Source organism: Symphalangus syndactylus, chromosome 7 (assembly GCF_028878055.3).
Source record: "Symphalangus syndactylus isolate Jambi chromosome 7, NHGRI_mSymSyn1-v2.1_pri, whole genome shotgun sequence".
Lineage (NCBI taxonomy): Eukaryota > Metazoa > Chordata > Mammalia > Primates > Hylobatidae > Symphalangus > Symphalangus syndactylus.
Genome location: NC_072429.2, coordinates 47,037,233 through 47,052,262, shown reverse-complemented (window position 1 = coordinate 47,052,262; position 15,030 = coordinate 47,037,233). Strand labels below are relative to the sequence as shown.

Below are 15,030 nucleotides of genomic sequence, written 5' to 3'. Positions count from 1 at the left end.
TAACTCTTCCCCTCCCGCGCCCGCCACCCTCGCCCCCCCACCTCCACCGGCTCGGGCCGCGGGGGCGTGTGGGCAGCCGGTCTGGGCCCTAGGCCCCCTCCCTGGGCCCACCGAGGTAGGCAAGACCGGCGCCTAAACAGGGCGCCACACATTTCCGCGCCGAAGAGAGGGCTTGAGCTGGGCTGGGGGCCTAAGCATGATTGGGGAGGGCGGAGTAGAGATCCCCCAGCGAGGGCCAGGCTAAGGACAGCATGGGGGTGGGGAGACAGCGAGAAAAGGGCCCAGGAAGGGACCAAAATGAAGCCCGCTAGCCAGCCCAACGGGGTAGCGAGCTCCCTTGGCTCTTGCAGTGGGTCTCCACAACCTCGAGGCACCCCCGGCCGTACAGGCGGGTTGCCTGTGCCTCTCATGCCTGCAGGTCTGGCCTCAGCCCCGTGGGATACCGCCATCTGGGGAACACCTTTAACGCAACCACCATTTGTGCCTGGCAGCAAGGGGTCTGTGGCCCAAGAGCCCCTCCCAGCCAGGGCGGGCTGCACTCTGCAGGGAACCTGGGTGCCCCAGGTGGCTTATAGCCCCCCCTCCCACACACTCTGGCTGCAACTCCGACAGCCCAGGCTGCCGGCACCAGCTGGCTCCTCTCTACAAGGCCTGCGGAGGTGAACTCAGACACTGACTCCCCACCCCCGCCCCCGTCCCACAAACCATTGGGTAGGGGCTGCTGGAGAAGACAGCGTCCTCCCTCCTGCCTGGGTGTGGTGCTGAAAGGGTTACATAGCAAAGGCTCTCCCTCTTCTGGCTCCCAGAAAGCCTGAGCCTGCGGTTTGCCTGCCTAGCTCTGCCTGAGGTGTCCCCTTACAGCCATCCCAACCAGAATCCAAGTCAAAGATCATCTCACCCAGTCCTCTATCTCCTCAGGAAGGGTCCGAAGGCCTCTCTGGACAGTGTTCTCCTTAGGAGAGCCTGAAGCAGGCTTAGGACTCTGGGTCAAGGCCAGGGACTCGAGCTCCAGGGCTGTCTGGGGATGCGGCCAGAACTTGAGGCCAAACTTGTGGGGTGGGAGCACAGAAAGGGGGAAGGTGGAGGTGATGGCCACGCAAAGGGCTGATCTTTGGTGCTCTTGGGGAGCAAGTCTGTCTCATCAGGGGCCAGCTCTGCAGGGGGGGCAAGTGTAAGAGACAACCCTTGTACCCCACCCCAACTGAGGGAGAGCGAGTACTCACCCCACTTCACACAGTATCACTTTCTGTGAGGTGGGCAGCAAGGGGCCCTGGGCAGAGCCAGAGCCAGGGGCCAGGTCTCACTTCTGCTTCAACCCCTGCTCTTCAGTTTCCAAAATGGCATTCGCATCCATCCCTCCTCAGCCATTGGGGTACTGCCTTGGTTCATTCCCTTTTCCTATCCCATAGACAATGGTCTCCTTTCTTGAAGTCTTGCCTCTCAGTTCTGACCTCTCCAAGGCCATCAGAGTGAGCTTTCTTCCTTTTTCTTTTTTTTTTTTTTTTTTTTTGAGATGGAGTCTCACTCTGTCGCCCAGGGTGGAGTGCAGTGGTGCCATCTCGACTCACCGCAACCTCCTCCTCCTGGGTTCAAGCGATTCTCCCGCCTTAGCCTCCTGAGTAGCTGGGATTACAGGCCTGCATCACCATGCCCAGCTACTTTTTGTATTTTTAGTAAAGACGGTGTTTCACCATGTTGGTCAGGCTGGTCTCGAACTCCTGACCTCCTGATCCACCTGCCTCAGCCTCTCAAAGTGTTGGGATTACAGGCATGAACCACTGCGCCCGGGCCAGAGTGAGCTTTCTAAAACACAAACTAGATCACTTCACTCATTGTAACCAATGGGTTAAACCTAAACTGCTCATGGGTGTCCAAAGCCCTATTCTACCTGGCCCTAGCTCACAGCCTTCTAGCCCCCAAAGCCTATACCTCAGCCACTTTACCTACAAGTCACACACGCTTACTCTGTCTCCTCTCATACCTTTGCGCGTACTATACTAAGCTCTCTGCCTAGGATCTCTCTCCCTTTTTGGGCTAGCTGACCTCTGCACTCATTCTTTGGCAAATAGGTAGTCAGGCTTACTGTGTTTCGGGCACAGTGCTAGGTGCTGGAGATACAGCAGTGAGCAAGACAGACATGGGCCCTCCTTACATAAAGGTTGGTGGGGATGGACAAATAGCTAATTACACAAATAATGGATTGATTAAAATTTGTGCGAAATATTAAGGAGACATGCATTCAACAAACATTTACATATGTTGACACACAGCTTGATAGAGGGAACAAACTGTAGTGAAGGAAGGCTTTCCCCAGGAAACACTTAAACTGGGATTTGAAGTATGAGTAGGAGTTGGCCATACTAAAGAGGTACTAAAGAGGTACTGGGGGAAGAGTATTCCTGGCAGAAGTATCAGCACATCCAATATCCCTGAAGCAAGAAGGAGCTTTTGTACCTTTGAAAAAGAGTGTGCTGAGGGGTGTGTGTGTGCGTATGTGCACACGTGGACGTGTGCATGTGTGTATGGGATGTGGGTATATGAGTGTGAGTGTGCACATGGGTGTGTATGTGCATGAGGTGTGTGTACATATGAGTGTATCCCTGTGTCTAAGGTGTGTGTGTGTACACATGGGGTTTGTGGGAGGTCTGTGGAGAGATGGTATAAATGTTGTAAAAGGAGCCTGGAGAGGAGGCAGGCAGTGGTTAGATCAAGCAGGACAGTTGTAGGTCCAATGAAGACACTGGGGTTTAATCTTAAGAGCAATGGTCTGCTACGGAAAGCTCTTCGGCATGTATGTGAGGGGTGGGAGAGGGCAATGATGAGATCCTCTGCTTCCTGAATTCTTTTGATGTATCCCTATAAGAACCCTTGACTATTGTTCTTCATTTCCACCTCCATCTCTTCCACTACAGTAAAAGCCCCTTTGGGATTGTGACCCCAGTTTCTGGTACAAAGTAGGTAGTAGGTACCTCCTTGTGGGATAGATAAGTGACCCTCCTTTCACTAGTAAAGAATGGCCAAGGGTATTAGCAAGAAAAAAATGGCTCAAACTGGGGGACTGCAGCCAGATGAAGACAATTCTCCTGGGTGTAGCTCTCCCAGCAGTCCAGAGCAGCTCATGGCTTGGTATCAAATGAATGATACGAGTCAGAAGTGGCATGGAAATTCAAAGGGGGCACAAGCACTCTCCCTGGGCTGGAGTATCCAGATCTAGTGCTGAGGGAGGTTGGGCTTGAAGAAGAGCTTGAAGGGTGGGTAGGATTTTGATGGGGGGCAGGTGAGAGATTCCAGATGAGTGGGATACGACAAAGATCTAGGGGGAGCATTCCCTGGGCACCTGCCCAGGAGACAATGAGCAGACCAGGTTTATGTTAGGAAACTATGGGAGCTGCAAATACACATAGAAAACACTTACGGGACACGTACTATCTGCCTCAGCCTAGTGCTAAGCACTTTACACATTTTATCTCTTGTCATCCTCACAACAATCCTGTGAGGGAGGTCAGCTCTTATTCCCATTTTACAGATGAGGAAACAAAGGCTAGGAATAATGAGACTTCTAATTCACAGTCATGTACCCAGGAAGCTGCAAAGCAAGGACTCCAGCCTTGGCCATTTTTCACTAGGACCCATGCTCTTTACTCTGAGACTAGACTGCTTGTGAGCAGGTCAGAGATACACTTGGACTGCCAGCTGAGGCTTTTGGGCCTTATTTAGTAAATAACGGGAAGTTGAGGATGGTTTTTTGAGGAAGGGAGTGACTTGTGTATTAGAAAAATTAATCTGACTGGAATGTGCAGGATGGATGGGAAGGAGAAGATAGTGGAGACAAGGGAAACAGCAAAGTAGGTCAACCATCAAATATTTCCTTAGAGCCATTTATGTGCCAGGCTCTGAACATTTTGAGGGTCAGGTAAGGAGTACCTGAACCAGCAGCAAAGGCAATGAAAATGGTAGTAGGAAGAGTCACTAATATGATAGTATTAACTCACTTAATTCTTCACAACACCACTATGGAGTAGGTCTACTATTATCCCCATTTTGCAGTTGAAGAAACTGAAGCACAGAGAGGTGAGGTCAAGTCATTGTCTAAGTCAATAGCTAGTAAGTGGCAGAGCAAGGTTAGGAACCCTTGCAGCGGGTACCCAGAGCTCACACTCTTAAGCACACCTCTATGGTGTTGCTCAAGAAGATAGGAGATGAAAGAGAGTAGAGAAAGCCCTCACCCCTCAAGCCTAACCAGTGGCCTCAAGACCTGCACAGTCTCCACAGCCCTATGACTGATGCTTAGTGCCTGGGTTATGGGCAGGTGGAGAGAGTCACAAGGTACCCTGGGGCATGCCAGCTGGGCTCCCACTTCCCCAGCCTCCCAGTTCCCACAGCAAATGTTTCTCAGGGGAGGGAGGACAGCCAGGCATCTGGAGCACCTCTGGCCTGGACCAGCGCTCTTGCCAGGAGCTTGAAAATGACCCTGTGAGCCATGCCTGTTGCCATGGGAACTCTTTCCTCTTACCACAGGTTGTGCAATGCCTTGTACAACCTCATGCAGAGTGAGCAGGGCCTGGGGATGGGCCCAGAGACCACATCACCCCGAAAAGACCCACCCTATTTTCACAATGGGACGCTAATAGTAACATAACAAGTTAATTCAATTCCTTTAAGAAGAAAAAACACAATGTTTAACTGGCTTACAAACTTTTTTCCTTTTTAACATTTTCCCTTCCACTTTGAGGCTGTGCCTGGCAAACTTTGAAGTTTAGGGAAGTTTAGACTTGTTTGAGTCATGTGCAAAAATGCCTTTGAGTGAAAGGGGAAAAAACCCCATACTACCTCTTCCCCTACCTGAGACTTTGGGACTCCGAGTCTTACCTATAGAATTCTCCTGCAAGGGGGTCTTGGGAACCATGCTGAAGTTTTCCCACTCCCCTTGGACTCACTATTTCACGGGAATTATTGGGGGAGAGCTTCAGTGGCCTCAGATTAGGGAGAGCCTTAAGCAGTTCCTTGAACCGATTCTCTCCATCCCAGGTGAAGACATCCCTGAGCCATCTCCGAGCCCATGGTATGTTTGCCCGTGAGTTAAAAGTCTTTGGAGAAAATGAGGCTACTGTTACCCTTAGCTATTCTCATTTTAGTGCCTGAAAGTCCTGAGGCACACTCCTCACTCAGTGAGGCTGCCAGAGGAGGAAATAGATCAAAATGCCACTCCCTGCAGGACCAGAGAAATTCCCAGTTATCCAGAAGGATTATGCAAAGCCTGGAAGCCCATTCCCCACATGACTCTAGGATGCAGTGGGGGCCTGGCTGCAGCCAGTCAGATCCTGAGGAGTGCATGGGGGCCAGACCCAGTTGCTAGGCCTAGAGAGCCCCCTAACGCATCAGAGCTGAGAGATAGGGCCTCTTGCCAAATCTGCATCATGGCCTGTAGCTTCAGCATCCCTGGAAGCCACAATGGGTTTCTTCTCTTAAAAAGGTTTATTCGTACCTCTGCCTCCCTCAGTCAGTGCAGAGAACTAGGTGGCCAGAAAGAAGGGGGCTGTATGGGCTGGATAAAAAGGGCAAGCTTGGATACTGGAACACTTGGAATTGGGCCCAGTTTTGCTCCTGAGATAAGGTTAATCTGAAAAAGTCATTTTCCACACCAGGCACTCAGGCTACGAAACAGGGAGATACGCTTCCAGATTCCTCTGCCAGCCAACCCAGAAAGCCTGTCTACCAAGAGTCTGGATGGCTGAAGGAGTAAGGGCTGCAGATCGCTGCAGAAAAGCTTTTGATTGCCAGGTGAGAATGCTTCTAGAGACACACAGAACAGCCCTGTGAACCCTGGCTGTTCCCCTCAGAATTGTGCCTGCCTGCTCAACACATGCACACACACATTCCTCGTTAAGTGAATGAACTTCACTGATCCCTGGAACAGCTGAGAAATTGATATCCACCTACCCAGACTCCAAACCCAGTCCTCCACAGACTGTGACGTTCTGAGCAAAACTTAGTTTCCCCTTCAAAACAAAAACAAACAAAAAATGGGCCCACAGGCCTTTCTCACAGGGATTTCAGAGTGGATGAGGAAATTCATCTCTCATCTCCCTGAAATGAGGACACTTGAAAAGGGCCCAGTCTTAGGCAGCTCCTTATGTTCAGAGGCCCGTGCCAATAGTGATTAGCACCACCTTGCCATGCCCTTTTGACCCTGTCCCCTTTTCCTTTGCTCCTATGGGACACAAGGTCAGATGTTGCAGTGCCTGAGCTGGGACTCTGGTTGTAGGAGCTGCCATGGTGGGCACCTCTGTCCCCACTCCCACATTAGGAGGCTCTTCTTGCTTCAACCCACCCAATCCCAAACCCAGAAGAGAATTCATCCTCCCTGCTTCGTTTTCAGACCCTCTTTGGAGAGGGCAGAAGGTGGAAGGGAAGAGGCAGGCCCATCCCAGGAGGAGCCTCAGGAGCAAACTGGGAGGGACCAGAAGAGAGAAGAAAGCATTGGCCGAAGAGAAGGTGGGGAGCCTCCCCTGGCTCCAGGGGCCGGGAGAAGAAAGCCAAGCAGCAATGGGAGAGCAAACGAGGGGAGAGGTGAGGCAACAGGCAGGCCTGGACAGGGCTGGCAGCAGGATGGGGAGAGGAAGTGAGAAGCTGGAGCAGCCCCAACAATGGGATGGGGGGACAGCATGTGAACAAGAGGACAAAGGAGGACAGCAGAGCAGGCTCTAATTCCAGTGTCCCCGGGGCCTGCTGTGTGCCCTTGGGTAAGTACTTTTCTCTCTCTGGCCTGCCTCCCCATCTAGAAAATGTGAGGTTGAACTAAATGATGTTGAGAGATCCTCACACCTGAGGAACCTAAGGTTCTAAACCTCCCAGCGAGAGGGGAAGGACTGGGAGTAGAGGAGCAGATGACTCCCAGGCCCATGAGGAAGAAGAGATGTTACTCTGTCCACCGGCTCTTCTCCCAGCCCCATGATCTCTCTCAGCCCCCACCTTCTGGGGCTTCTTGTCCTGGATGAAGCTCATGGTTGTTGTCTGCAAGCCCCTCTGTTAGGCTGGGAGAGGCAGTCAGGAGCTGGCAGAAAGCCTGTGGCATGGTACCAGGCCCTGCTGCAGGTGAGTAAGCTGCCTACATTCCTGCTGCCAGCCTCTTCCAAGGCATGCCTTGGGGTAAATGGCCCCATCTGCAGGGAGACACCTGGGACACTCCTGCACTTTATCTTGGGTGACCCTGAGCCACAGTTCCCACTGAGGTGAGAGGTGGGAGCCTGTCTACCTTCCCCAGGATGGGGGGTGATTCAACCCTTCTGCCTGCCCCCCTCATCAAGCTAACTGCATAATTACACAGCAATAATAACAACTGGCACTTACACACCAAGGCCTATGTAAGTACCTAATTTATTTATATAATGACATAATGACTTGTTTGCTGGCCTGGGGGCTCTGGGGACCATGAGCAAGGCCTTAGCGACTATCTACACCACCCTGGGTCACAGTGACTGCATGGATCAGCAACCCAAGGGAGCCGTGGTTCCCAGAAACAGTTGTCCCCCGCCGTGGCTCCCATCCTAGCCTAGCAGAGGTAATGAGCGGCCCACCCTCTTGGATGGAATTTGCTCACATCTCTCTATCCATTCTGGGAGGTCAGGCTGCAGGGGTCAGCATCCTTCTTATTCCCTTGAGGACTGAGGGGGATCCTCTAGAAGGATGCAATCTCTTTCCAGGCAGAGAGACAATTCAACCCAGGCTGGCAAATTTGGAGAGACTCCTGGTCACCGCCCAAGGAAACAAGAGGCCTTGCCCAATATAGGCATTTATGAGCCCAGAGGCAAAAAATTCTCTTCTCTCTCTCAGCCCTGCCCAGCCTAGCCCAACCCAGCCCAGCCCTGCCCACCCCAGGCTTGGCTGCTCCTGGGACAACAGCCCAACTTCCCTGGCCTGGTCTGGGTACTGGTTCCCAAGCCAGACTTAGCCCTTCTGGGAATTTCCTCAATGGACGATGTCACAGACACTAACTTCACAGTGGTTATGGCAGGTCTCAGGGACCCTAGAGACCCAGCTCTGGCCCTGTCCTCCTTCCCACTGCCCCAAATCATCCATTCTTTCTCCTCAGAGCGCCCATTTAGAGCTTATGAAAGTTCCAGCACTAACCACAAAACAAGAACCACTAGACCAAGACTGCTGGCTCTTGGGGTACACTGGAACTGCAAATACCATAATTTACCCAGGAGAAGGATATGCAAATTCCAAGCAGATATGATATGGAGATAGGGTCAGGAAACCTGAATTATCCTTTTAGCTCAATCAGTTTTCTTCTGGTGGTTCCTGGGGAAGTCATATTTTCCCTTTGGGCCTCAACGTGTACTTACCTGTGAACCAAGGGAAACCCGAAATGCTTTCCAGGGGCCTTTCTAGCAGTAAATCTTCAAAGAGGAGCCCTGAGTCTCCACATATGTTTCCAGCTCTAGGACCTTTATTCCTTGCCATCAGCTGCTGCTCTACAGCTGGCCCTCTGCCAGCCTCCCTCCCACCTTTGAAGGTCAACTACTGGTTCTCTGGAAACCTCTACCCTTCCAAGCTCAGTCTGTGGATATATGTGGGGCTGCTCATGGGAAGTGGCGTGCACACACAGGACCTCAGGAGCTCTGAGCACCTGCGCCTGGTTACTGGATGCCTCAGAATTCCTTGCAGGCTTCTTAGGGCTGCAGGCAACAGCATTTAATCAGCACCCTGCTCATCATGCAACATGTTGACCTTAATGGCCTTGTGAATCTGCACTCACCCCTGTATCAGTTTCTTATACCCTGCCCCAGTCACTGAGGCTTCTGATGAGTCTGGTGGCCTCTCCACCCACTCTGAAGCAGTGGGTCCTGAAACTTATGGTCACTGAGGTGCCCACCACAAGCCTTTGTCTAATCGCTTGCATTGTTTTGGGTTTCTGACTGATGTCCAGTGGAGTACTTCCTTTACATGATTTTATCCACAATTTTCCCCCAAATTATTCTGCAGCTTCAACACTACTAACCCACCCTCTAGGCTCAGGGGCTCCCCCGGCAGCCAGAGGATTCATAGCTGAATGGCCTGAGGGGTCCCTATGAGAGCCTTTGTGCCCTCTCCCCTGCTTTGCCCTCCCCTGCTGCTTGAGCTATCAGGCTCAGTGCCAGACAATGCTTGCTCCACACCTGCTTAATGACAGGCACAGTGCTGGCCATTGCAGTATACAAAGACCCTGTCCTCAAGGAGCTTACAGTCTAGAGGGAGGACAACACTTACACAGATGGATAAAAATCACAGCTTAAGACAGCAGCAGCAACTTATGGACAACTTCCTTTGAGAGATCAGAGTAAGTAGCCTGGAACTTCCTTGGAGGGATAGTTAAATGTAACCTGGGGTCAGGTGCAGTGGCTCAAGGCCATAACCCCAGCACTTTGGGAGGCTGAGGAGGGTGAATTGTTTGAGCCCAGGAGTTTGAGATCAGCCTGGGCAGCATGGTGAAACTCTGTCTCTACAAAATTACAAAAATTAGCTGGGCGTGGTGGCACACACCTGTAGTCCCAGCTACACGGGAGGCTGAGAGGTGGGAGAATTGCTTGAGCCCAGGAGGTTGAGGCTGCTGTGAACAACCAAGATCGCTACCACTGCACTCCAGTTTAGGTGACAGACCCTGTCTCAGAAAAAGAAATAATAATAAAAATGACCTGGGGTGGTCTGTCATGGTGGATTTCCTGTAAAAGGAAGAGGAAGATTCCAATTAGCAGAAAGGTCTGGAGGTGGGATTTGAGCGAGCTAGGAGTGGGAGTATGGTGGTTAGAAGGAGGTACACTAACTTATAAGGGAAACAGTGGTGCTCCAAACCCCACACCTGTGCCCTCAGGCCTTTCTCTGTCCCTACCACCTCAAGAATTAGGAGTGCACACATCTGGAGTGGCCTTAAGGCCACCCCAGGCATGGAACTCAGCCTCATTCAGAGCTACCTTCCTCTCGCTGCTTTCCAGGGTTCCCAGTATGTGTATATACACACATGCACACCCACCTCCAAGCAACAGCTTCATGAGCTCCTCTGCCAAATTCCCCAGGACACTCCCACTCCATTCTCAACCTCTCTCATTCACTCATGCCTGTATACATACCTCACAGCCTCATTCCTCCTATCATATACCACATGCCCATTACATAACTCTGTTTGGGATTATTTTTGCCCAGAGGTATAAGCTGCATTTCTGCATATTTAAGCTGTCTTTGATTCATTCCTGCCCGTTTCTTAGTTCTGTTTGCCCAGGTGCCCGCCCCACCTACTAGCTCTGAGGCCCCTGAAAACATGCCCATGTTGGGCTCAGCTTGCCCTACAGCTCCCAGTTCCTCCACTCCAGGTCTAAAGAAGCGGACACACAGCAGCACTGGCTCCACTTAGGTGGGGGCCATTGCAGGCCCCCCCGCTGGTTACAGGGGCCACCACAACCTTGTACCTTCCATTGCTGTCTATTCTTCCCTCCCAGTGAGCCTTGGCCTTTGTCACCTCATCTTTCCCATCCTCAAGGTTGCGATCCCTGCACCCCCATACATGGCCCCAAGGTGTGGCTCCCGTAATTCAAGGGGGAAGGAGCAGTGGGAGAAAAGACCAAATTATAATTAATGGTTTGTTTCCCATTAAGCTTCTTTCAAACAAACTGGCTTAATGTAATTATGGAGATGGTTGCAAGGGGGCTCTTGTTGTGCCGTAAAATAATTATGTGACAATCATAATTTTATTTTTAAGAGTTTATTACCAAATAGGCTGTAAGTGGCTTTCCAGCCTTCTCTTCTCCTACTGAGATGGGGTGATTTCGTGGACAGAGTACAGAGGACAATGGGACTGGGAGAGCATTTCTGCTTGGGGTCACCAGTTGAAATGAGGATTCAATTCAGCAGTTTCCAGCCTCTGTAAGGAGGTGGCGCCAGCTAAGCTGCCAAGACTTGACAGGCTGGGTGGTGGCCAGGGTCCCCCAGGTCCTGCTTATATTCCACTGGTGCCTGATGCAGGCCCCTGATCTCTGGATTACCAGGAAGGATGCTGAATTCCTCAGAGGAGATTGCTACCAGGATTTTATTCCCAGTACTGCACTCTGACCAGGTGTCAGGCTGCACTGCCTGATCTACAGGTGTTTTCTCTGTATATTTTCTGTATATTCAGACAACTCTGAATATTGTCATTCAATTTACAAGTAGCAGAACTGCATAGCTTAAAAGATTATGCAAGGCTGTGTGGTAAATTCTAGATGATCAGCTAGTTAAAATGAAAGGAAGGATCATGGTGACATTTGTATCGCGAAAGATAAGCTGAGAGTACAGGAGATGCTTTCTTGGAATATAGGACAGCCTGGCAATGACACTGAGTGGGAATCCACAAAGCAGGTTCAGAGAATGATGAATATTACATTTTGACTGACATGTAGGAAGTCATGGAGATAAGGCTAAAAAGACTGGGTGGGAACCAGGCTGCCCAGAGCACCTGGAGCTCATGCTAAGGGAATGAAAGGATATTGAAGGGTTCTGAGCAGGAAGGTGACCCAACCCAAACTATACTCTTGGAGGCTCATCCGGCAGCATCATGCAGGGCAGAATGGAGCAGAGTCTGGAGGCAGCAAGACTGATCAGCAAAATGTTTAATAATGGGGTGTAGCCTGCAGCCTCCGTGGGGTGCTTGCTACAAATGCAACTACTGATCCCACGAAAAACATTCTGAATTACAGTCTCTGGGGTGCAGCCAGGACTTGGTATTTGTAACTATTGTGAGGGGACGGTATATGAAGCACACTTCGAGAAAACTGGTCCCAGAGAATCCAGTCCTCACTGCTCAACTTGGCATTTAAAGCTTTCTGTAAAATATCCCCACCATCAATTTTCCCCTTATAACTGCATTTTTAAGGTTAATTGGGATATAATTCACATGCCATGCAAATGACCCATTTAAAGTATATAATTCACTTTTGTGGTTTATTCACAGAACTGTGCAACCATCACTGCAGTAAGTTTTAGAACATTTTCATCATCCCCAAAAGAAACCTCATACTCTTTAGCACCCCCTCCGGCTGCCATCCCCTTCATCCCCTGGCAACCACTGATTGACTTTCTGTCACCATAGATTTGCCTGTCTGGATACTTCATATAAATGGAATCATACAATGTGTGGCCTTTTTTGACTGCCTTCTTGCACTAGGTATAATGTTTTCCAGGTTCATCCATGTTGTAGCATGGATCAGTATTCATACCTTTTTTGTGGCTGAATAATATTCCATTATATGTATATATACCAGATATTATTTATTAATATGTTCATCAATTGATGGACATTTGGATTGTTTCTACTTTTTGGCTATTACAAATAATACTTCTATGAACATTTGTGTATAAGTTTTTGTGTGGACATATGCTTTCATTTATCTTGGGTATATATATTACCTGAAATCCCACTTGGAAGTAAGATTGCTCAGTCATATTGTAACTCTATGTTTAATCATTTGAGGAACTGCCAGACTGTTTTCCAAAGCAGCTGCACCATTTTGCATTCCCACCAGCAGTGTATGAGGGTTCCAATCTCTCCACATTCTCATCAACACCTGTTATTATCTGACTTTTTGATTCTAGCTATCCCAGTGGATGTGAAATGGTATCTTGTGATTTTTTTAAAAGCAGCTTTATTGAGGTATAATTCACATACCATACAATTCACTCATTTAAAGTGTACAGTTCAATGGTTTTTGGAAAGTACATTACTTTATTGTCGTTTTGTTTCATTTTTTTTGTTTTTTTGAGACAAGGTCTCACTCTGTCACCCAGGCTGGAGCACAGTGGTGCGATCACGGTTCACTGCAGCCTCGACCCCCCGGGCTCAAACGATCCTTCCACCTCAGCCTCTTGAGTAGCTGGGACTACAGGCATGCACCGCCGTGCCTGGCTAATTTTTGTATTTTTTGTAGAGACAGGGTTTTGCCACATTGCTCAGGCTGGTCTAGAACTCCTGGGCTCTAGTAATCTGCCCGCCTCAGCCTCCCAAAGTGCTGGGATTACAGGTGTAAGCCACTGTCTGCAGCCTTATTATGGTTTTGATCTGTATTTCCCTGATAATTAATGACATTGAGCATCTTTTTTTGTACATATTGGCCATTTGTATGTCTTCTTTGGAGAAACGTTTATTCAGATCCTTGCCTCACTTTTCCCCAGTTTTATTGAGGTATAATTGACAAATAACTATGTTCATTTTTAGTTGGGTCATTTATCTTTTTATAATTGAATTGTAAGAGCTCTTTATATATTATAGATACAACTCTCTTATCTGATAAAATTTTTGCAAAATTTTTCTCCCAATCTGTGGGTCGTCTTTTCACTTTCTTGATGGTATCCTTTGAAGTGCAACATTTTTTAAAATTTTGATGAACTCAACTATTTTGTTGTTGTTGCTCATGCTTATGGTGTCCTATCTTAGAAACTATTACCTAATTGAATGTCACAAAGATTTATGCCTATTTTTTTCTTCTAAGAGTTTTGTATTTTAAGTTCTTACTGTTAAGTCTTTGACCCATGTTGGGTTAATTTTTGTATACAGTATGAGGTATTCTTTTGCGTGTGGATATTCCGTTGTCCCAGCACAATTGTGAAAGAGACTACAATTGCATTTTTTAAAATAAATTCCTCCTAGTAATTCTTATGCGGGTGGGTTGCAGTCTTGGAACCACTGAGTTAGAGGATATAACTAGGCTAGGATAGAACTCATCTAGGCAATGGGTGACAGAGTTTAAACTCTGGTGGTCATATCAAGAATTGAGATAAAAGGATAGATGAGAAGTATAGGGATAAAGGAAATGGTAACATAAGGCGATGGGGTGAATGTGTGGCTAAAGATGATAGTAGCTTTTAGCTTTTTTAGCTAAAAAACTAAAGATGACAGTACAATTATTACATCTCTTCTTTGTGTACCCTTTTACAGCTTAAAACTTGCTTCCAGATAGCTTGTCTCATTCAGTGCTCTTTAGTGAGATAGGGAGCGCATTACCATCTTCACATAGCAGATAAGGAAACTGAGGGTCCAAGATGTGGTTAGTAAACAGCCCAGACAAGCCCCAAGGTTCTTAACATCAGTCACTAGAACACTGATAGAAGTTGGGAAAACAGGTGAAAGAGCCGCTTGAGCTATTTAGACAGATTAAATTTGGATTACCAGCAGGAAATGACTAGCAGACATCTGGAAATGTAGGCCTAGAGTTGGCTCAAGAGGTCAGGGTTGAAGATGGGGTTTGAGGAGTCACTGTTGAGGGGTATCAATTTAGTCATCATGGCAAGCAAGACTGCTAGAGAGAAAGTGTAGACAGAGGAAGGCAGAAGCAGAGAGATTCATGGGGAGATGCTCACACGTAGAAGCCAGGAAGAAATCACTAGTGGAGAGGCCAGGAGGGAGCAAAACAGTGGATGGGGAAAAGTAAGAGGAGAATTTTCTTAGAAGGATAGGGTGAGTCAACAAGTAGCAAACACTGAATAAAGAAGTAAAAAAGTTTTGCTTAAATCTAGCCATGCCTGACTGCAGAAGTGAGCACAATATGCTTCTGAAATGATTACCCTCCCAAAGGCAGAGGAGCCAGGCCAGGTTTCTGCAATCTCAGTACAGATTAAGCAGGCAACGCTGGGAGTTCTGAGCTTCCACTCAAAGTCAGGGAAATGCCAACTGTGGGATCACTAACCCACTCCACCCCACAACTCCTGGGGCCCCATACAGCCTTGTATCAGTAGAAGCAAGAAGCACTTGCCAGGGAACTGGTCCTTATGTTCAGCTTGTATGCATCAGCTGCTTGAGAAAATGATCTTCAAGGTTTCCTGAATCCTTGTAGCTAAATGATACTCTGGAGAGAGGAGGTGACAAGATGAGAGAAGTGATGTTAGAGTGATCAAGCATTTGGAGAAAGTTACTGGATCCTCTCTAGTTACATATCTTAGCCCTCATGAGATTCGTTTTTATCAGGGTAGAGGTGGGTGTTAAGTTACATGGCTAAATTCCTGGCATTATGATAGTGTGAGTCAATT

General features: G+C 48.7%; 1 protein-coding gene across 5 annotated transcripts in view; it reads right to left on the bottom strand.

The window, feature by feature from the left end:
* NRG2 (neuregulin 2) overlaps positions 1 to 15,030 on the bottom strand; it is a 196,062-nt gene that overhangs the window by 57,680 nt on the left and 123,352 nt on the right. The window lies entirely within an intron of this gene.